The following is a 23,530-nucleotide window of genomic DNA, read 5'->3' on the forward strand; positions in this document are numbered from 1 at the left end:
GTAACACTGGGTGGCATTGGTTGCACCTCATTAGTACCGTTTTTTTACCCCAATATAGCAATAAGCAACAGAAAGGTGACCAGTCTGGCCTTGCAAAATGCCTTTCACTGTGCGGCAACACATGTCACTGTATTTTTAGTAACTTTAATCAGTTAGAGGTTAAATTCTGTAAATTATGTGGCTGACGATGGATTATGTGGCACATGCGGCAAAGCTATAATCAGGCAAAAATCTCTGCTGACACACAATTGCATAAGTCCAGTGGCCTTGTTTATACACCAAGATTAGTTTTGGAGAGAATGACACCAACCAGATATTATTCTCTTGTCACAATTTATTTAATGGGGTTTAAAGAAAGTTTTATTTTCTGAATTGTGTTTGCCAGAACAGTTTTATCTTGCATCCCTCACCGTCAACAGAGGATTGATTGCAAATCTGTCATATTGTAATCTAGAATGACTTAAAGATCATTTCAGTGCCACTTGGTGGCACATCTTAAGTCATGCAAAGCATGCCAGCTGCCTAACATAGACACAGAATCGTTTGCTAGATAACACATGACCGCTATTGCTCTCTTGCCTGCATACTGAAAAATGACCTTTTAACTGTCACAGTTTTACATATGCAGATTATTTGCTATCTGCTACATGGCCAATGTAGATACATTATTACATTTAGGACCTCAGCCTCTGGGTGAACATTTCAAAGAAAACAATCCTCAGATGCAGTTGATCCCTGGACGTCCTGGGATCACTTAATCTCAAAACCACCCGTTGATAGTTTCAAAATATTTGACTAGGCAGTCCAAACAACTAGTCATTCCCTGATCACACTGTCCCTAGGGACCAATAACGAATGCTCAGATCCAAAGGAATCTGGCCACCTGGATTGGATCACTTGCAGATATAGGAGTAAGGTATACTCTGCCTCATTCTTTGTAGCCTTCCAGCCATACAGTCAAATTAATAAATGAAGAAAAATATGGCCCAGCTCCTCAAGACCCTACAAATTATCATCATGGGGACTCCCAATGCGGTGGACGATTCAACTGAAGACAAAAAAAAGTTGGCAGATAGAACAGCCAACAAGTGGTGCCGTCCTGAGCTACCTGACTTGAAGAGATGAAGTCACAATCTGGAATAATGCTGAAAATGGCAGATAAACATGAAAAACACACTGCTAGGCACACCTAACGGGATGTCATAAGGCATTCATGACTAATCTCTCTGCGCAGCAGCAAAAATTAAGGGCCATAGCAATATATTATATATGTACAATATTGAGCTTATGGGTTCAGTCCCACGGAATGACAGGCAGACAGACTGCTGTAGCCCTGCTGCTGGAAAAAAAGTAAACAGCAGCTGACCCTAAAAATCTTGCTAGCTATTGCACCATGTCAAATCTACTCTTTCCAAGAAAGATCTTGTGGAGAAAGGTCCCACCCAATGGCCAACTCTATCTGGAAGGAAACAGTAGTCTCCATCAGGAACGATTGAGATACATAGGTCAATATTGGAGAACAGCATGTCAATAGTGAGTGAAGGAAAGCTCAAAGTCCTGATTCAGATAAACAGTCTGCAGTGTTACGTGATGGATCACCAGACGGTTTTTCACCACTTGGAAAGATGGATTGGAGTCTCAGATTCAGCTTTGATGTGGTTACAACTTTCCTAGGAGTTGGCAGTCAACAGATCCAAATCAGAAAGTCACATGCTAAATCTGCCTTCCTGTGGTATCCTTCAGGATTCTGTCTTCAGTTTTTAACGTGCATGTGCAGCCCCTGGTTAGAAGTAAATGTGAGAATCCACTAATATTTAAGAGTATGCAAAGGAGATGTAGTTCTGTTTAAACCGTTGCAGAGTCCAGAAAGACACAACATACTTTTGTTCTGCCTGAGGCACATTCTTTGCTGGATGAAAAAAAAACCTATCTGTGTCTGAACTACACAAATCTTGACATCAGGGCTACTTGAGGTCCTCCCTGGTACAGTTCCATTCCAGTAGCCTCTGGAAGTAGGCACAATTCACAAACCAGTCCAAAAAATGAAAAAACATTGAATGTGGTTTGAACAAACCTCCTATTCTCACAACTGGTGCCAGAGAGAACTAAAATCATCAGCTTTTAGATGATCATACTGATGACAGCCTGTTCTCCACTAAATAAATTACTGAATTGAACTTACCATGGTCCTAATACTGTCATAGCGGGATTACTGCAACAGAGTCTTTGCAATGAATCCATAATTCGTAAGATAATTCAGAAGCAGTCAGCAAGGATTTAACTCATTTTTCTAAAAAGCCAGACCATACCACAGTCCTGAAAGAACTGCCTTAAAAGAAGTTGGATGCATCTTCAAAGTCTTCGGAGGAAAAGGTTTTCTGTATTCCTGTGCCAGGTGGTTACTCACAACACCCTGAGTCACAGCGCCAGGTCAGGCAACTGTAAGCAATTTTGAAAACCAAGTGCAGTCACAAGATACGCAGGCCAAAACCATCAGAGTCCTGGGATGATGTCTGTTGAATGCCTTGGATCAACACCTGAGAGCATTTCCAGCCTGCAAATCTTCTATAATATGTTGTCAAACTCCAGTTTAATCCGCATTGATTGAGAACAATTAGCTGTCCTCCTCATTGATCCACCAGTGGAGACTCCCCCAGTAGAAATGACGCTTATGAAGAAGATTACATGGCCACTGTTTTTAGAGGATTATCCATTAGCACCCTTCTCTATAACGTTGTACGCTCTTTATCGCTTCACCGTATTGCATTACACATGTTGCTTCCTGCATCCTTCAGTATTTGTAATTCCTGTGCCTAATCAGACTACCAAAAGGGGAATTCATGGGACTTTACAGAGGATTTGGCACATTTCTGTCGATGAATAGGGTGTTTTAGCAGCAACGTTTTGGGAGTTTGTTTCAATTGAATGTTCTCCTCCACTTCTCTCATGCCAGTGCCATCCTCCCCATAGTCAGTACTATTCATAAAGGTTTCCAACAGTCACTTAATTTACAAGGTGCGCCTTCATTTTTTTATGCGATATATTCCCACTTTTGCCCATAGTCAGCATGTACCGCAACAGTGTTTTCATTATTGTGAGACCCATTATATTTTCATTCAGGTGCTGTTTCCTCCAAGTGATGCAAAAAACTAGTTACTGCAACAAAAGTGAGGTGACATCAAAGATCACTTTGTCTACCCTCTCCTCAGAGCAGACTGAAGGTGGAAGGAGTAGACAGTAGAACATATGGAGAGGTTTAGGTATACTTTCAATGGCAGAGAGCTTCAATCAGGAGATTTGTCTTTTACATCATGAGGATTCCTCGTTTGACTGTGGAAAAATTGTTTAAGAAAAACACATGTATTACTGAAAATGAACAAAGTGAAGAAACAACACAAAAATAGGGAGAGTTGTGGCGAAATGTAGGAATTCGTTTATTTTTTTGTAATTGTGTGGAACATTGCATAAAAGAGGAACTTGTGCGGTAAATAGCTCTGACACAGCAATCAAGAGGGGAGGCGTTTGAAAAGAAGTCGCTTTTCTTTCTGAAGGACAGGCACCCCCACCACCCCCTTTATTTTCACACAGTTCATGAAACTGGAATTACAGGCTCTGAAATCTTTGTACCTCACATGCGCCTAATGTCAACACCAAGAGCATCGCCACCTGAAATAACAACATTACAAAGGCAAGCTAACCATTTCAACAAGAAAATGATTTTTTTTTCATCTTCTGGCAGATACAGCCATGACTATTAATCACTAAAACCTCCAGATAGAGGAAAACTAATATCAAAGCTAATGATTTATTTTATGTTAATGACTTTCTGTAGCGCACACAATATTGTTGGTAATGGACTTTCTGCGTCGTGTTCAGTTACTGGGGCTAATGGAGAAATCTCTGCTTTGCCAGAATGCACCTTTTTGAAGTAGATTATGCTGTTCCTCTCCAAGCCAACAGTCAACAATGCCCAGCTAGAGCCAATCAGGGGGCGCAGCCTATCATCTCAGTAGAAAAGAAGTGAATGCCAGGCAGCACATTCCCCACCCTTTGGAATTGTTAGACGCCATTTTAGTTCCTTTAGCCTGCTTACACATTTATGTCATGAACATTGGCTTATTGTTTTTTTTTTAAATACGAGTTTTCAGTTATGTTCGCTTTCTCTGCAGGCAGATTGACTTTTCCTGTGTTGTATCTGTGCCTAATTGCAAATAATAAAAAAATTAAAAGGCATTCATCAAATGACAGCAGGTGCATAATCTGCACTATGAATTTTAAGGCCATGTTTTGTGGAGGCAGTAACTTGTAACATCATATAACAATAAGGATGATTCCCTTACTAAAGTTCACCTAATGTGCTAATCACGTCTAGTGGTTAATAGAGGCCTCCCATCCCACTCCCCTGATGGCAATAAAGGGCTATTATGTTCATGGCAGCAGTTCAGGTACAGCTGGCGAGTGTTAATAATGCATCATTGTCCCACTAATAAACACAGCAAAGGTCAGCACCTCAAATCACCCATCCACCTAACGAACCTTGTTCCGGGTATTTATTAAAGCTCTAAACATGTATCTGCCCCTTTCGGTGTCTCCGGCGTCACAAAAGCACGTCTGACAAAGGTTACAGAACCTTATCGGGGGTGTGAAAAAATGATCAGATATTGATGCAAATCGTTCCCCTGTAGCTTTTCGTGCCGCGTCAGTTGCTGATGGCCTCAGTTTTCATCATGGACACACATTTTAGTGACAGAATACATTTGTGAATCGATTCACCCTCACACTCAAAATTTCCATAAGTTTCTGTACGGGCGGATGCAGTATATTTATGACAAAATGCTTGTTTACATATTGGGGTCATGTTTAACGCACCTCATTGTGGGTTGAAGCAAAAAGGGAGTTCTAATGTCCCCTAACAGGACAAAAATATATATATATATATATATATATATTCATTTAAAAGAAGATTGTGTTCACGCGCAGTATGTTCTATCTAAAGGAAAACCTGCACATCGACAACCCAGCAGTAACCGAGGACTATTTTAATTTACTTCCGGTGAATTTGCACCGATTGAGGCAGACTTGCAGAAACGCGGAATCCCACTTCCTCCCTTTGAGTTTGAAATGCAAACCGAGCCAAAGCTGCCTACCTTGTGCTTTGGTAACATGCTGCTGTGTCGTTGTTCTGCGTAGGCATGTTGGTGGCCTTGCATTCTCATCTCGCGATAAGAAAACCTTTGAAATGTGTAAATAAATGCAGCGAATGCCAAAATCAAACACTTGGGTCAGTGAATGGAATGGAAAGGCTGAGATGCTTACGGGTTCATTCTTGTCCTTCGTTAATCCCTATCTAGGCATTTTAATGTATCACATTCTAAGTTATACAACACTCAATGCATTAGGAGTAATTTGTTGTCATGCTGCTTGCTTTTACTGCATTACAGAAAAGATTGACTGGCATTGCACCAGGGCGGTCAGGCCAATGATATAGTTTGCTGTATAATAGTATGTATATATATATTTTTTTTCCTGTCTACCCTATACTTTTAAAAATAGAAAGTAAACCACTGCGCATAAAATTAATCTGCACAAGTGTGTACCAGCACTTATGCAATATGGGTAAACGCTTGGCTGAGTTGGCATTGTTTGTAGTGTCTGCGGTTGTCATACATGTGTCTTTGCACATTATGCTTTTGAAGTTGGGTTTGACACAATTTTATTTTTCTCTTCAGCCGTGCACCTCTTCCTGTGCACACTATGCATGAGCTTGACAGGGTGTGCAATGGACAACTCTGGCAGACGAGTGATATTGTGAAGTGGCGAGCGTTTCAGCAGCTGCTTGCATGTGAAAGTGGAATGATCAGATATGCTGTATTGTTAGTCTCGGGCAAAGCATTACGGTCTAAGCCCTGTAAAAATGTACACATTATTCGTCAGTTGCAAAGCAAGCCTTTCATGTTCGGCTTTTTTTCGGAGGCTTAGCTCTCTGGCTGATGTGAACTAGCATGACATTGGTTTAATGGTCAGTAAATGAATGGGAGTGCTTTGAATTTGAATTGCTGCCAATTTTGCACCAACAAAGGGACTGTCAAAAGAAAGAACAATTTTATGCGAAAATGCGAAGCACAAGCACTGCTTGAGGGAGATGGGGGACGGCCCAACAGAGATATTCTTTAGTGCGGCTTTGCAGTGATACTAAAATTATTAGAGATATATCCGTTTCACCGGATTCCTGAGCCTCAAACCAGGACTGTTGTATCTAACGCTCTTTAAAACCTGTTGTACACACTGGGCTCTGTTAGGAGGCATCCATCTGGAATTTGCAGCGCTTTGTGTTTTTTTTCTGGAACAAAGCACTGTGCCTTGAGGGTCTGTTGGCAGAGCATGCGAGATGCCCACTGTTGGAGATCACATGCCTTCCTCTATCTCTTAGGGGGAAATTGTAGTTTAATCAGCTCTGGCGCTTTCAGTGTGTAACCTTCATCAGGAAGCCAATTTGTCATGAACGTTAGGAAGCAGGTTGCATCTGTTCCCCCCTCCTTTGGAGGGCATAATGAGTAAGGAGCCAACTTTTTTTTAGTCTACCTTTTGTTTTCAGTTTGTGTTTGGCTTGTTGGAACCCCAAAGGGTACTATGAGAGACCTCAACAGAAAATTAAAATATGGTAGGATACTTTTTTTATGACCGAGTCAGACAAGCGACCTGCTGTTGATACCCATTCACTAGTAAAATACAACACTTGTACACCCTTCACCCAAAACCTGTCTGAGTGTCCCAACCCCACCTCAAAATGCTTTTATGTTCCCAAAATTGCCATGTGTATGTACCCTTTTTCTTGTTTTAAGTTCCCTGAAATTGCGAAATATTTATTTAATTGTTTTCCTTTCTGTTTTATGTAAAGCACCATAATATATTCTTGTATTATGGCTGTACTATCTAAAAACTGAAATAAACAAAAGGAGTGAATTTGAATGTATAACCACAATTAAGCAAACTTACCCAGAACAGGCTCACAATTTTGAAGACCAGACATCCACCATTGATTTATTTTCAGGATGATTCATATCCTAATAACTGGACTCAGATGGGGGGGGGGTGTTATGAGGGCAGGGGGGGTGTTACAAAAAAAGAACAGTATGGCCTTATACACCGCCTGCTTTATCATTGCCTATTCTGTGCTCACCAGAGAATACTTTAGTAGCGGGTGGTCCTCGTACTAATTAGAGGGACTATTCAGGGATGTTTGTGAGGAATGGGGATCCTAAAAGGTAAAAACCCATACACCTGCCTGTATTTTAAATTCTGTCATTTATTATTGGGTGGTGAGGGGTGATTAAAAGTAAATATTGGACACTTTACTCACCATTATGCGGCTTGTGTCCTATCTAGGTCGACATGTTCAGCCCAACAAGGTCCCCTAGATGGGTCTTGGGCGTTCTTCAGTACTAGGATCTTGTTTTTAACCTGGACAGGTTGTTTTTAACAATGGCAGGTGTACGGGGTTTTTAGCTTTTAGGATCCTGCATTCATCACAAACATCCCTGAATAGTCCATCTAATTACAACGAGGGCCACCAGCCACTAGAGCATTCTCAGTTCCTTCAGTCCTCAAAATATTTAAGATGTTCACCAAAAATACATATATTAAGAACATAGATAAATTGCCCAGTTCTAACACATTTACAAAGCCATCACAGCTAGCACTCCTGCTTATCTTGCAGACAAGCTAACCATCTCTGGTGGTCCGCAGCACACCCGCAACCGGGCCACCATCAGACTGCAGACTAAGAAGTGTGAAAAAGAAACAAGTCAGCAGACCTTTTCCATCTATACACCCAGGATCTGCAACAAAATTCCTTTAACAGGTAAGTAAACATATAAATACATAAAACGAATTGTGTTGCGCGCACTGCATCACATTTGGTGATGCAGTGCATGCAACGAAATTCGTTTTATGTATTTATATGTTTACTTACCTGTTAAACTCCGTAATCCATACATTACTACCCCCCACCCTGCCCCTCCCCCTCCCCATGTCACCGCCCGGCCGGTACTCCCACTACCGGCCGTGGCTTTCTATAGGTAGTCCTCAATCCTTCAACTGTTTGGATTTCTCGCAGAGATTGTTCAGCCTTTGACACCATTTAAGTAATAGGAAATGCTGCGTCTTTATTACGTGCATGGCCAGCTCATTGACATTCTAGTGGAAGATGTCTTCTTGGTCCCAGTTTAACATATCATGGTGTGAATGCTGACTCTCCAAAGCCCCTCTGAAAGGTTTACTTTATTCCTACAGTCCAAATAGTTACAATTGGTCGCAGGAATCTGATAACATTAGTGCATACATTTAGTTTATGCTTAAAATGCACTTTGACACAACCCCAGGCCTAGCCAGAGGGCCACGAAATGTAGAAAAAATTCTTAGAAACTAAACCTATTCTTATTTAAAAAAATTCCATTTGTACGCGCTACAAAAGCAGTTACTGTTTAAGTTCCTGTTCAGCGGTTAGTCAGTACGGTTCAGTGGCCGTTGTCAAGAAGGCTTTTCTCTTGATTGACAAGCCCACAGGACGGTGAATGGAGATTTTAATTGCGTATCATGTGTGCATACCGGAGTGGATAGATTGATTGACTCAATGTGAGGCTTAAATGCTTGGCTCCATATCTGCACAGCTCCGCCCCCAGAAACAATACTAGAAAGCAAGGAAACACTGACTTGATGATTATTGAGTATGTTAGCTGGAAAATAAGGCCCAGGAATAGATACAATAAATACATCCCTTATTTATACACAACAGTATGTCAGTCCAGCTGAGAAATATTCCCAATCTTTCCATAGATAGTGATGGCACACTAAAGATGACGCCAACTCATTCCCTTGCAAAGGCCCCTTAAACGCTGGGTGACGTGTGATTTTTTGAGCTGCCTTGAGAGGGAAGAGAGCTGTATTCAACGCCCTTAAAAAAATGCCAGAGCAAAATCTTATTTATGCCATACTTTAGAAATCACCAAACTAACATGAGAAAACAGTGTACATATTTAGATGGATAGCAACAAACACCTCTGCATTTTCTGACCAGTTTTAATGACAAGAACATTATAGTGCCGGAAACCTTGTAAAAAAGCAAGAGCAGAGGCAGCAATGAATGACTTGGAGAGTTATATGTCTAATGTGGTATTTTGACAAAAGTTATGGGCGTGGTACAAATAGTCACAGAGTTAGATGTAAGGGACAGATTGTATGTCAGAATATCTGTAACAAAATATTGTTTGAGTTAAAAATAGGGACCTAAATATAGGTCACAAAATGTTTTTGTACCCAATATTTACTACCCAATATTTTTCTAAGACGATATTCAGGCCGCAAAATTCTGTCACCATGCCTGGCATATAAAAGCAAATCCATTTAGAAAAAAGGGTGAAGACATCTTTCTCAAACATTAGGCTTGTACGTATTCAGTCTTTCTGTTGGCGTATGTGCATGGCATAGAGCTACCAAGAGAGCCAGATACCTAAGTGCCTACTCTCTATTCCATACTTCTGAAATTCTTTTTTTATCAGTTGATGTAGATCGGGACCCAGAGACAATATTTCATGGCTTGGGCAGAGTACTTATCTTTTTGAGTGATGCTGCGGCACGATCAAGCATTGACTGGTGTCCATTGCGCTTCATAAATAATTAAATAAGCCTGTGTGCCTTTCAGTGGTTATTCATACAAATGCACCAATACTATTTTAAGAAATGGTACCTGCTAATGGCCAGTCTGATCTGGAGGAGCGGAAATCCAAAGGTAAAATTTAGCCACACTAAAATGATCACACGAAATGGGGGGCCTGGCCCTGCTGGACCTTGAAAACTGCTGTTGAGCAGCCCAGTTTCAGCACTGGCTCCTCCAACCAGTAAGGGAGATCAGCCTACTAGCAGGGTGTCTTCAAGATGCAGAATTAAAGGCAAAAAATTGCCACAAGGTGCACACATCTTATTAAGCATATGAGTGATATATGTCCAAAAACTACTTAGAAAATGTGGAACTTAAACCATTTTCATAGGGATATTGGCATTTGATCCAGTCCTGAGTGAGAAACTTTAGCAAAGGCAGCAGAACAGAAAGGATTAACAGTTGCTGGCTACAAAAAAACTGGGAGACTTTCAAAGATGAACTAATGAAAATGCTTAACGAAGTAAGGGCAGGATATGGACTGAGGCGGTGACAATTTTTGTTTATGCCAGACTATTCCAAAAGGTGGGGTCATTATGACCCAAGTATCGCGATACACACCATAATTGCAGACATTGGATAAATCAATAGACAGTGGCGGTTCCTCCACTAAGGCAGAGGAGCTTCCCCCACTGCTCAAAAGGAAAAATAAAATGATAATAATGTAACCTACTATCATTTTATTTTTCCTTTTACAGTCAGTGGTGGGGTGGGGCTGGCCAGAGCAGGGAGAGGAGTGGTTTGCACTCCCTAAGTGCTTATGACTGTTTGGCCCACCCTCTAGGACCGGCCAAACAGTCATGTGCATTGTGAATGTTCCCCACCAGGCTGCATTACACAGCCTGGTGAGGAACATGCACAGGCTCCCTGTCCCCATCTGAGCACTGAACCACGACGCCCTGACCAATCACAACGCTGCATTGCAACAATGTGATTGGCTCAGGAGATCCTGTGTGCCTGGCTGCTTCCTGCTACCGTCCGAAACAGGAAGAAGGAAAAACAAGAGGATGAGGACATGGAATACATATGTGTGCTGCAGAAGACTGTAGAGGCAATGGGGTTTAATGAATGTATATTGTCTTGAATGATAAGTATTGTAATGCGTAGGTATAGAATCAATAAATTGTACAACTAAATAAATAATAAAAACAAAATGAAGGGTGTACCCAAACCACCCTACCATGATGCGTACTAGGGGAATTAGCAACTTGATGCACTTTATCCGGAATTCCCCATCTCCAAAGAAGGACCAAGGATTGCTATCATCCTAGTCAAAAGTAGACTTTGTTGCTCTCCTTCTCAGCACACCAATTCTTAATTCTGCTTGATTTGAACATTAATCAGGATACTTTGTGAATGTCCTCTACATTCCAACATTGTTTGTTCGCCCAAGATTCCTAAAGTTTCTCCTTTCCTGCACCATGAGCACATCTTCCCACCCCTTATACGTGAGTCAGTGAGTGTGAACAATGTGCAATTGTAATGTCATCTGCACTCAAAAGTGAATCCAGACCTTTAATACGACAATCGGCATGCATGATCTTCAGCCATATTTGTAAATTACTTCACACCTACATTCCAACTAGATGCAAGAAAGCTTTATAAATGGGCATCTTAGCTTCTGGACCATAATGATCCTCAGTGTTGTAATTAAGAGGGATCGAAGTTGGAAAAGAAATGCTTTTAGCCAATGTAACAGGGTTAATTTTGCCCCCCCCCCAACACCCATGGCCTCCGTTGATAAATTATAAGAAACTTAATTATTCATATTGTCAGTGTAATCCAGTTTGGAATACCTTAATACAATAACTTAGGTCTTACTACTGTTTCCTACTACTATTTTTGCCATGCATCATTCATGGTTACCTAATACATCATTTGATTTTTTTCACTAGCACATAAATGTCCTGATGCGAGCCAAAGGGTGATAGGCCATCTACCCCAAGCAGATAGCTTCTAACGTCTCCATGCGCTATATCATGGGAGGAGCCATTGTGGAGAGTACCCCCGAAGACTCGTTGACCATAGCATAGCATGTGTTTGGGTGCCATCACCCACTTGGTTTGGAGAAGTTAAATAAATACAACAGTGTTGTAGCTATGAATCTTTATTATATATTGACTTGGGAGTATACATGAAAAGCAGTTAAGATGAAAGCATTAGTATTGGGTAATATAGTAGGAAACTGGATTAAACGATTATGCTTAACATTTTACTCAAGGCTAATAGTTCCTGCATTGATTGTATTCTCTGTTGAGCTGTTGTAATGTACCCAAATCCTGCATCACTTTGCTCTAACTGTCTGGAATGAGAACTGCTCCTGTGTTGTGGGACATCCAGGGCCATGAACATAACACACTTCTTTCCTTCCGAGAGTTTACCGGCATAGAATATTACTCGCTAGCTTGTGAGTAAGATACAGGGCTTTTATACAGTGACTCACTGATAAAAAAATATGTGATCCGTTGTTTTCTTGTTTCCTAAACTTTGCATGGGAATGTGGCATGCAAATTGTACTCAAGGCAAAAAAATCATTGAGTGAGAAGTATGCATGGGTATGGTGAGCCTATATACATATTAATGCTAAGTAAAGGCATAAAAATATAATCGACTGTCAAACGTAACATAAAGAAACAATGAAAACCCCTTTTTGTGTTATGCTTTCCAGAGGCCAACATGAAAGGTGATAGGTCATAAACCACATGTCAATGGAAAAACACGCTACAGTCCCATGTAATTTCTTCAATCCAGCTAACTTCTGGAACACCACCTGTTGTGGCGAGTTTGATAGTACAAAAGAACCCAAAAAGGTGATTGAAAACGATCGATGTCCAAGTCGCGAGTAGGTGAGCACGCTCAAGTTGGACACACTCAGATTTATTAAGACCCACAACTTTCAACCACTTCTTCTGGGGACGTGGGCCAAAGACCTGGAATGTGTTTTCCTTCTATATCAAAGAGGCTTCTTCCTGCTCCTTTTTTAAGTGTGAACTCAACATGACTCTCAGAGATCTCGAGTGAACTGTACTCATTTGAATACGGAAAACAGGAGATGATCTATCGCAACTTCCCATGATTCTCTCTTTTTGCAGTACTGCAATGTTAACCCAGCCAAGAACTGTAAAAATTGCAGGTGAATAAAATGAAATCTTAAGTTGGAAGGGAATTTGCGAGACCCCCAAAATCACCACAGCCTTTGATGTTGAGCCTCATGATTTAAAAGGATTGGGAGAACAGAAGGACTAAGAAACCTTTCATTGACACAGTGTTTTTGTTATAATAACATTGGGCTTCATCATCACTCACGGTGAAGGGCCAGACAATGAGTTCATCTACATGACGCCTAAAAGGTTCCCAACCCTACAAAGTAATATATGGATCCAGACCTTCCTAGGCAGGAAGCTTCAGGGATGGCAAATATACTTAAGTAGTAAAAATGAATGCTAAGATCAAGTAGGAAAACATACGGTAGAAGAAAGGAAAATAACAGTAAACACGTGTACAGTCAGAAATTCTGGCACACGAGAAGCTTTAAAGACGGAATAGAGTAACGTTACAAAGGGTTGAAACAGGTAATTTAGTTCATATTTTGTGATTGGGCAGAAAACAATTAAAGAGAGCTGCTTTGCAACGGACAATCAGCGTAAAAAAAAGACAACACTGAGGTCTGATTTGATTTTTTTATGGTGCATTTCCTTTTTTATTTTTTTATTTAAATAATTGGTCGAGGAATTTTGATGGCATGTATTGGGCCATTGCAAAAAAAACTGCACATAAAAATGATAAATGCATCTATTAATGAAAACAACCACGCATAAGAAAAAAAGTTCTAGCTTTTTCTTTTGCTTAATCCCCCAAGTTTAAAAAAAAAACTTGGCTACTGAAAATAAATTCTTCAGTACAATGGCCTTTTTTTATGTTGGTGAAATAACCAGAGCTCATTTCGCTAGATACGTGTGTCATGGCGAAAACTGCAGCCAACACCATTATGTTTTTTTTTTTTTTAGCGTGACAAATGTTTGTATTTCAAGAGCCGGAATCAATGCAAAAATTGTGTTGAAAATAATTTATTGAATCACATTATTTTTAAACCTCATTCGGTCTCAGAAAATAGTATGGAACCAGACTCCAATTACACCTCACAATTGCTTTATTATACTGGTTGAAATATATTCCCGAAGCTCTTATTCCTTTTAGCGTGCACCATTTGCACAGGGCTGTTGATGTCTGTCAGCGGCCCTCTGTGCAATCTGCCATTCTTTGAGTGTTGTGTTTAAATTGCATGCATCATAAATATGAATCTTCTCTCCCTCGCTCTCGTTGGTGTTGAATTGTTAATGTGTTTCAGTGTGTGCAATAACCCCTGAATGACTTTATCATAGCAGTGCACAAAATTGGATTGCACATTGCAGTGCTTTCTATTCGTGAATATGTATGTGTATAGATCTTGGCTATAGGTGGTTTTGTGGCCTTTGAGCAGAGAGTGCAGAATAATAACTTCTAGTGGATTTTTGCAGGGGTGTACTCTGTTACTTGTGGGAGAAGTTGGTATCTCCAGAAGGGCAGATGGAGGCAATGTTGCTGTTGTTTAATGAGCTATCTGCTTCTAGCTGCTGGGTGATGAATACTGGAAGGCACGTGCAAGCATCATTGGGAAGGAAGGGAAATCTGACTTGGTTTGATCATGTCGTTGGCGCCAAGAGAACAGAATGTCTCCACATAATATGCAGAATCATACGCTCAATTGTGTTCAAGGGTCAAACCAACGTTAGCTTTATCAAGACAGGTAAGCAAAGGTAAATAACATGATAAAGCACATTAAAATGGTGGCCCTAGAGCATAATTGGCATTGTATGTCACAAATCATTCAAGTAACAAAAGGTCTGGAAAGTGGTGGCCATAAGGATAGTTAACAATGTACAGAACCCTCAGCCATGTCTATCATCAGTCATACTGCCTAGCAGTGCCTACAGTTGGTCAAGTGCAGTGCTATACATGGCTGGGAATCTGATTATAGACAGTGGTGGGGTGAAAGTAAATGCTCCTATGATCCAGAAGCTGATATTGCGGTGCAGATTTCAAAGTATCTTTCTTGGCCCAGATAGATTGTAACTTGTTGGTATTAAAAAGCATGGCATGATTGGGATCTATGACGATACAACGTGATCATTTGGATGGCTGTACATTATATCGCTGTTTTTACAATGCAAGGCTGGACTTTGGAATAGTGTGATTTACTATTCCAACTCCAGTCTACGTACAGTAAGGAAGGTGTTGGAAAAGTAAGTCACACTATTCCTTAGTCTAGAGCGCCCTCCAGTGCAAGTCGTTGTAACGACTCGCGTTGTAAAAACAGCGATGTAAATGTATTGCAGTGTTTTGACCGCATTGTAAAGGTCGTTTTCCAATGATGGACACCATTATTGCATAGTTTGTTTTCTGCCAGTTGGGAAAATCACTTCTTTATGGAGGAGGCACTTTAATCCATGCCCATGAGAAGGATAAAACTGATTGTCCTTTTAATTGTGAGTTTCTGTCTTTGGTATGGCCATCTGAATCAGTTTGTTAGAAAGTATTACAACTCCATCTAATGAAGTAGTCTGATCAGGAGGGCATTATTCAAATCAAAGTGCAAATGGGCTGTCAGTAGGGATTGTCGATGCACTGTGGAGCGGCACTTATACAAGGTGTTAAATCAGCCAGTGGATGTGCCTCCGTCTTGTGCATCTGTTGACTTCTGTACAGTTTCAGCACGGATAGTCAAGATCATCTTTGATTAAAAATGTTATGCTGCTTTGGGGCCCTCAATGTTGGCTCATTTTCATCTTGAGTGCAATCTATTTGGTGTTACAGGGGGTTGCATCATGTTTTCTGATCAGACATTAGAGTTAAAGCACATTTTAGGTCGAGCTGAGGCAGGGATGTGTCCTTGTCCCACTTCTTTTTCAATGTGTACTTTAATGATCTTGTAGGAGGGATGGGGTGGGTGGCATTCGCCAGTGCCCCAAGATAGGGAGCATGACTGTCCCAGGCCAATTTTGTGGATGGAATACTTCTACTGAAAGTTGCAACCGCAGGGCTCTAGTGACGACTGCAGCCTGTGAAGAAGTAGCCCTTGCTTCTAGAAGTAGCCCTTATTGTCCGGTTTAACAATCAGTATGCTAGTAAGTTCATTACATCCTTTTAAAAAGCATGTATATATTTTTGTTACTTAATATAAGGCATTTAGGATCCCGAATGTAGGGTTACAGAGCACTTTGCACCAGGGGTCAATAGTACATAGTTCAGTCGTCTGGGGTAACGTTATAGCGTGTATACAAACCATCTCCCAGTATGAATCATGGGAGATGCTGGGTGAATGCTTGGGATGGGCTATGATTTTAAACCAGTGAACAGCTTGTATCTACGTCTGTCTTGGGGTAAATGGTTCAATATGTGTTGAAGCACAAACCAACAAATACCAGCTAAGGTCTGTCTGGGTATGGCTTTAGCAGCTTACCTGATTGGCATCAACAGCGGGGCAGTCTCAAGTACCCTGCTCCCATATCTAAGAGAGGACAGGCAGCTTGTAAATAACAGAGAGCAGGGGCAGGACAGACAGCTTGTAGAGTAACAAAGAGCAGGGGCTATGTTCTGTTTGAATGACAGCTTGGTCAGTCTGTGCCTAACTGTACACAATGACAAGTTATGGCATACTCAATTTAAGCCAACCATACCCACTAAGTTATCAGGAAGTGTGACATCTGCAGATTGAGTTTCCTCTCCTTTCTATGGTGGATATATAATAGGTTTTAACCATTAGAAGAACACTCTGCTTTATGTACGCATGGAGCTGCAGGCTGACGTAGGACAACATGGAGGATGCCATGTAGGCAGGATATGTTCCCATGTTGTGATGTACATGGTGTCTAAGTACTAATTGAGAAAAAACATCGGCTGTGGTTCTTGTGCAAAGCTGAGATAGAATCTGTGCGGCCTATGGTTCTGGTTTGGTCCAGATTATGTGACCTGTTAATGTCATTGCTGCCAATCTTGAGTTAGGAGTAAAATGTAAAGGGGGAATGGGTGAGGAAAACATACTCTCCTCATCAGTTTTTTTTAACCAGCATTTCATTTACCTTAAAATCGGGTTTCTAGAATCTTCTGTTTAATGAATTGATCAAAGAGCAAGTGTATCTATTTTGACACAATCTTTTCTCCTACTTACATAATCTAATAATACCAGCTGAGATTGCACACTACCTTTCACACAGAAACAGTGACTCTCCTCCCTCAGTCATTAAGCAGTAAGCAGTGAAACTGGAGTTTTTTTGTAAACATCTAGGACCCAAGTCACAGAAATTGCATACATTGGCTGCAGATGTACTCCTATGAATTTCATATATCTATACATTTTCGGGTAATTAGAGACTCCTAGTATGCCACTGGAGTACAACCTATAGTTGACTGTGCACACTCATATGGATGCTGTCCATAGTGAACAGTGCCCTGGAATAATTATATCGGATATGCTCTAAAGCCAAGTTTTACTTTTTTATTTTTTCGGGGGAACCTCTTTTCCCAGGGATATCCCCCATATAGTATGGCAGTGTATCAGTTGCTTTTCCTCTGTGAAAAGGGTCTTACTCAAACATTCCGCTGAAGTACTTTGTTTCTTTGACTTGTGCCCAGTATAGTATGAAATAAGCACGCCCATAAGTGTTGGTATCTTCTGTCCAACCCAGAATGTTGTATCACACAGTCACTGCTCTTTTTACATTTTTAAACTTTATTTCTCCTCACCTGGCACTGTGGTGAGCCAGCGCGTGTAAGCCTCTTTGCACTGTGTGTTTGCTCTGCTATCTGCACTTTGCTCGGCTGAGCTCCTTTAAGCAGACAAGCAGTTACCGCCACTTAGCAACGGAGTGCTGGACTCGCCCCTCCCTCCCGCCTCGGTCTGACGCCGGTGACTAGCACCGTTCGAGCAGAGGGCGTGGAGGGTCCGAGCCAGACACTTCCGGCAGATTCCTGCAGCGCTCTAGTTGTTGGGACGCTGGGGGGGATATAAGGCATTGGTTCCTGAAACCTCGCGTGTTAAGTGGGCAGTGGCAGTGTCCCTACCGCTTTTATTGAAGCGCTTCCAGCGTATTAGTGATTGATACTTGTATGCTGACTTGGCGCGTGAGCTCTTTTTACATTTTTAAAATTTAAAAACTTTATTTCTCCTCACCTGGCACTGTGGTGAGCCAGCGCGTGCAAGCCTCTTTGCACTGTGTGTTTGCTCTGCTATCTGCACTTTGCTCGGCTGAGCTCCTTTAAGCAGACAAGCAGTTACCGCCACTTAGCAACGGAGTGCTGGACTCGCCCCTCCCTCCCGCCTCGGTCTGACGCCGGTGACTAGCACCGTTCGAGCAGAGGGCGTGGAGGGTCCGAGCCAGACACTTCCGGCAGATTCCTGCAGCACTCTAGTTGTTGGGACGCTGGGGGGGATATAAGGCGGATGTGTGGTAGGCAGCGCAGCGGACGAGCGCAGCGGGCGCGACGAAGGCGCGACAAAGTCTCGCCTAAGTCAAGCCCGTCTGCGCCCGTCCGCGGCCGACAGCGCCCCAGGGCCAGAGCTTCTGCCCCTCCTCCTTACCATGTTAGCTGGAGTCGAGAGGATCTTCTTCTCCTCCGCAGTGAGCTTTTGGGACCTTGCTCACACAGTATGGAGGTAGGAAATAACGTGAGCTGCAACTACTGCAGCTTCGCCTTCCACACAGGGGAGGCTAAAATCAATGACCGCCATTCCCTGATATGTGGCCTGCTGAACGTACGCTCCCTACGTAAGCACTGCCTTGACATCCACGACCTCCTTAGCGGGAAGCAATGGGATCTACTCTTCCTTACGGAAACGTGGCTAGACCAAGATTCCATGCCGGAGATCATTGAAGCCATCCCAGAGGGCTACTGTCTACAGAGATTAGATAGAATAACAGGGAGAGGGGGTGGCATAGCTATAGTTGCTAAACAGGATTACCAATGTCAGCTGGAACGCACGAATATTGAGGGTAGTGAAGCTGGTGCTTTTTCTATCTCGATAAATGGCAATTTCACCCTGAAAGGCCTTTTGATCTATCGCCCGCCTGGCTCTTCTACAGCCTTCATTGAGAAGCTAGTGGAGGACGTCACAGAGGCCGCATTAAGTACTGATAAATACCTAGTCCTGGGTGACTTAAACTTGCACCTAGACACCCCTACAGACAAGGTGGCGAGTGATTTCTGTCAAACAATGGCAAGCCTGCAGTTTGAGCAGAAGGTACAGCACCCTACCCACAAAATGGGCCACCTTCTTGATCCGGTTTTCGCAAACTGGAACCAAGTGGACGCTCAGGCCCCGGTCCCCATCCCATGGTCCGACCACCATCTCATCCCATTCACCATTGGGACACAGGGAACTCGTCCGGCCGACCCTCCTGCTGATAATCATCCTAGGCGGAGATGGGCGGCGTTCTCCCAAGCCCAATTTAATCAGGCGCTAATTGCGAAGGGTCACCCCGGTGGTGTGGGGGTAGAAGAAATTAATTCCAACTTAGACCAACGAATTACGGAGGCCCTGGACCTGGTGGCTCCACTTGGTGCGGTAAAAATGGGGGGTCGAGCTCAGAGATCAGCTCCTTGGTACAATGAGGACATGCGGGTGGCCAAAGCACCGTGCAAACGTGCTGAAAGGCAATGGAGGATTGCTTACTCAACCTCCGCCAAAGCAGAGTACATAGACTGTAGGCGTAACTACCATAAACTGCTAAGAAAGGGTAAATCACTATACTTCTGCACTAAGATTGAAGAAGCTGAACAGTCCACCAAGGAACTCTTCTCAATTTATAAATCTATTGCGGTAGGGAAGCCCGCTGTGGTACCCACGAAACTTTGCACTACGGAGGGCTGTGACCGTATTGCAGAGTTTTTCGCTAAAAAGGTCACTGACATCTACAAGTCCTTTCCTCAGAGGGCAAATAATAGTCCTCCATACCTGGAGGTCATTAAAACCAAAGGAGAACAACGTTTAACCTCCTTTGTCACCCCTCCAACTGAAGAACTTCTCCGTATCTGCGGGTCGATTAAATCTGGCTCCCCAAGAGACCCGACGACTCCCAGTCGACTTAAGGGCAGCCTGCAAGTACTCGAACCCTATGTCCGCCACCTCTTAGATACCTCCTTCAAATCCCAGAGTGTCCCCAATGCCTGGAAGCACGCAGTTGTACTCCCTCTACAGAAAAAAGCTAATGTCACTTTTGAAAAACTTGACAACCTTCGCCCTATTTCCCTCCTGCCCTATATGGCTAAAGTGGCGGAAAAAATAGCCAACGTACAACTCATGCAGTTCGTGGAGGAGGCTTCGCTACTCCATGACTCGCAATTTGGCTTCCGCCCCCGTCATTCGACGGAATCGGCACTTCTCGTGGCGGTTGAAGCGCTACGACAGGGAGTGGATGAGGGCCAAACCATGGCTTTGATCCTGCTTGACCTAAGCGCAGCATTCGACACTGTAGCACATTCCACCTTGCTACAGTGTCTGAATGAAGGTGGGGCTACAGGCGCAGCGCTTGGCTGGATCAGGTCCTTCCTGTCTGACAGGTGTTTTCAGGTCAGACTGGGTGAATGCTATTCGAGGGAGATTGAGTTGGGCCAGGGCGTGCCTCAGGGTTCGTCCCTGAGCCCAACTCTATTTAATATCTACGTCTCCCCCCTAGCGGCCATCGAGGAGGGACACGGTCTTCGCCTGGTGTCCTACGCCGACGACACGCAGCTGGTCGTCTCCCTATCGCGTGCACCCGGCTTTGCAGCGGACATCTTCAGGAATTGCATGCAAGACCTTGCAACCTGGATGTCCGCAAACTGTTTAAAGCTGAACGGTAGCAAGACTGAGGTGCTCGTGGTGGGGGGAGGGCCCTCTGCTTGGTCGTCGGCGTGGTGGCCGCCCTGCCTGGGCGAGGTCCCCGCTCCTTGCCTTGAGGCCAGGAACCTCGGCGTGTGGCTGGATAAAGACCTTGCCTTTGGTCCCCAGATCAGCTGGGTGACGGGGGAGTGCTTCGGGGTCCTAAGAGCCTTAAGGAAAGTCTTAGACCTTCTTCCCATCACTGCTCGAAGGACGCTGGTGCACGCCCTGGTCACCTCGCGACTTGATTAGGGGAACTTGCTCTATCTGGGGGCCACGAGCAAGGTCATGGGCCGCCTGCAAGTGCTCCAAAATGCCGCGGCGCGGCTTGTACTCAGGCTCCCCAGGAGGTCACCCTCCAAACCGGCTCTTCAAGCCCTTCACTGGCTTTCTGTGGAGAAGAGGGTAGAGTTCAAAGCCCTCTCCACATGCCATCGCATTCTGAGCGGTAAAGCCCCTGAGCCGCTTCAGAGTCTGGTGACCCAATACGAGCCTACTCGTAACTTACGGTCCTCTCAGACTGGGCTACTAAATGTCCCCAGAGTAAGGAAGGCGCGTATGGGAGGGAGATCTTTCAGATATCTCGCTCCCAGATGCTGGGATGTCCTACCTTCAGAACTGCGACTAGAACCATCTGAAATCCTGTTCAGGAAAAAGCTTAAAACCCACCTTTTCAGCAGGTAGCCTTCAGTGGGAGGGGGGGGGGCAGCCACTTCACTTATCACAGCGCGGGGACACGCCAGTGGCGTCACCAGGCGCTTTACAAATGCCCAATAATAATAATAATAACTGATGGTGAAAAGCAGTGACACGCTGGAATGGCAGGAAACAAATGTTGTGATTCACCACCTTCTAATGAGGCACTAAGCATTGTGCATGCCTCTCTGAGGGGTGTCAATGTTCTTCCGCCTGAAGGCTGCATCCTAATATTAGTGGCAGTGAAATCATGAAGGTTGCATCTGCGTATGGGTATAATGCCATTTATTGCAGATCATCTGTAAATGGCCCCTTGGACTTATCTAAAAAGTCCATGTGGTCCCATAAACTGTGTAGCAATTTATGGTCCTCTCACATGGAGTAGTTCACCAGAACAGCTCATCATGTCTCAACTTGACATGGAGGCCGGTGATGCTGTCCTGGTGAAGGCCTCATGAGTTACTGCAAATGTCTACCTTCTGTTGATTGTCATTACTCCTGAAAGTCATAGTTACCCTGGAATATGGACTACAGGGCGACTGCCTTCATGGTTTAGGTGTGTTGTGAAATGAAAGTGACAGGCAGAGCCACAAATGAATGCACATTGGTTACTGTGGTACATGCATGTTTTCAGCAGTTGTATTCATTGTGCATGTGGCGTGGACAGTGTGATGTTTACCCCAAGCAGTAGAGTGTGGATTCATGAATGTACGCAGGTATAAGTCGTGTTTTTGCGAAATATAATCCTGTATCAGTAGGTTCAGAAGGCATTTTGACACTTGTGGATAGGTAGCTGGGAACAAGCACTGTGTTCATCCGCCACAGGGCACATCACTGCATTGGGCATATATAGGCGATGAAGCAACCAAACTAACGTACCTTTTGTATCTTTAGTTTGTTTGGTTGTATATTGTACATATATGGATAGATGTGAAAATGGTGGCGCTTTCAGGCAAATTATCAAATTTTAGAGTATTCCAGATGCCAGTGTGTTCACTACATAGAGCATTTGCATACTTCTAGAAGAGCAACTGTTGGTATCTACTTTACTCCATCACCTTTATTGGTCGAGTCTAAGTCTTTTGCATATTTGTGAATTTGCATATAAATACATTCTGTATGCAGTTTCGTAGTTCACTGGGATGGGCTGTATAACTAGAGTTCAGTTTATATTTAGCTTTCTCTCGCACATGCTCCTTGATTAAAACATGGAGGGCTTCTTCTGTCGGAGCTTTTTATTGTGATACACATTTATATATGAAAGCAAACTACTAAAGAAGCAAGATTCTCCCTAGTCTCCAGCCACCAGCATGAAGGAGGTTTGAAGATGTAGGATTCATGGTCTGACCCTGATGTCCTTATAAATGCACTGAAAATGTGTCTGCCGTGATGATGACATGGGCATTAGGGTTAAATATGAAGGCGTCATGAATAGCAGTCAGTTGTCCAGTTCACCTATTGTCTTGGGCCTGCCAACGATGCCATCAAACGTCTCCTATGTCTACAGCAGGTTCTGAAGTGTGTGTGGAATATGGTATCTACCTGACTTGGTGCATTAGAATGCATGGTGTGTGCCTGCTCCTTACTCATGCCAAGGGTGTGGACCCTGATGGTGGGCATCTTCTTCATCTTTGTCTCTTTATGGTACCTAGCGTGATCCTATTGATTACAGTTTTCTCCGCTGCCATGTTATCATCAGGGGAAAGTCGGTTCTATGATACCTTGCTGAGGACTCAGTGTAAAATACAGTTTGTATGGCGTTTTAAAGTTAGTCTTACTTCCGTTATTCAAATAACATTTTTTTTATGGAGTGGAAAGTCTAGCCGTAGTGACCAAACTGCCTTTGCTGCAAGGTCAAGCACTACTGCTAAGTTATGGTTACAGCTCGCCCTAGCAATATGGTAGAAGACATTATACCTAGGGGCATAATGTAGGCTCCTGCAGCCTGTGCTCCGCAGGGGGCCCCAACCCACAAGGAATAACCCAAACCTTCAGGGGACCCCCCATTCAGCCCAAGGCCAGTGAATATCTGTGAGATATGGGAGACTCAGCAGCGGAAGCTCCCCCGTTATGCTGGAGGAGCGTTGCCCCCTCCCCTCCCCCCCTTTAAAGGGCATGAAAGGGGGGAAAAAGACACTCATTTTATTTCTCCTTTTGTGCCGATTCTTGGGAGCGGGGCCTGGGGTGGCGACAGCACTGTGGGGAGTGCTTGTGCTCTCCTA

At 43.4% G+C, this 23,530-nt stretch overlaps 1 protein-coding gene across 2 annotated transcripts in view; it reads left to right on the top strand.

Moving 5' to 3' along the window:
• The window catches only part of TOX (thymocyte selection associated high mobility group box), a 337,263-nt gene that overhangs the window by 19,654 nt on the left and 294,079 nt on the right, over positions 1 to 23,530 (top strand). The gene's annotated exons all lie outside the window — the stretch shown is intronic.

This window comes from Lissotriton helveticus, chromosome 4_1, assembly GCF_964261635.1.
Source record: "Lissotriton helveticus chromosome 4_1, aLisHel1.1, whole genome shotgun sequence".
NCBI lineage: Eukaryota > Metazoa > Chordata > Amphibia > Caudata > Salamandridae > Lissotriton > Lissotriton helveticus.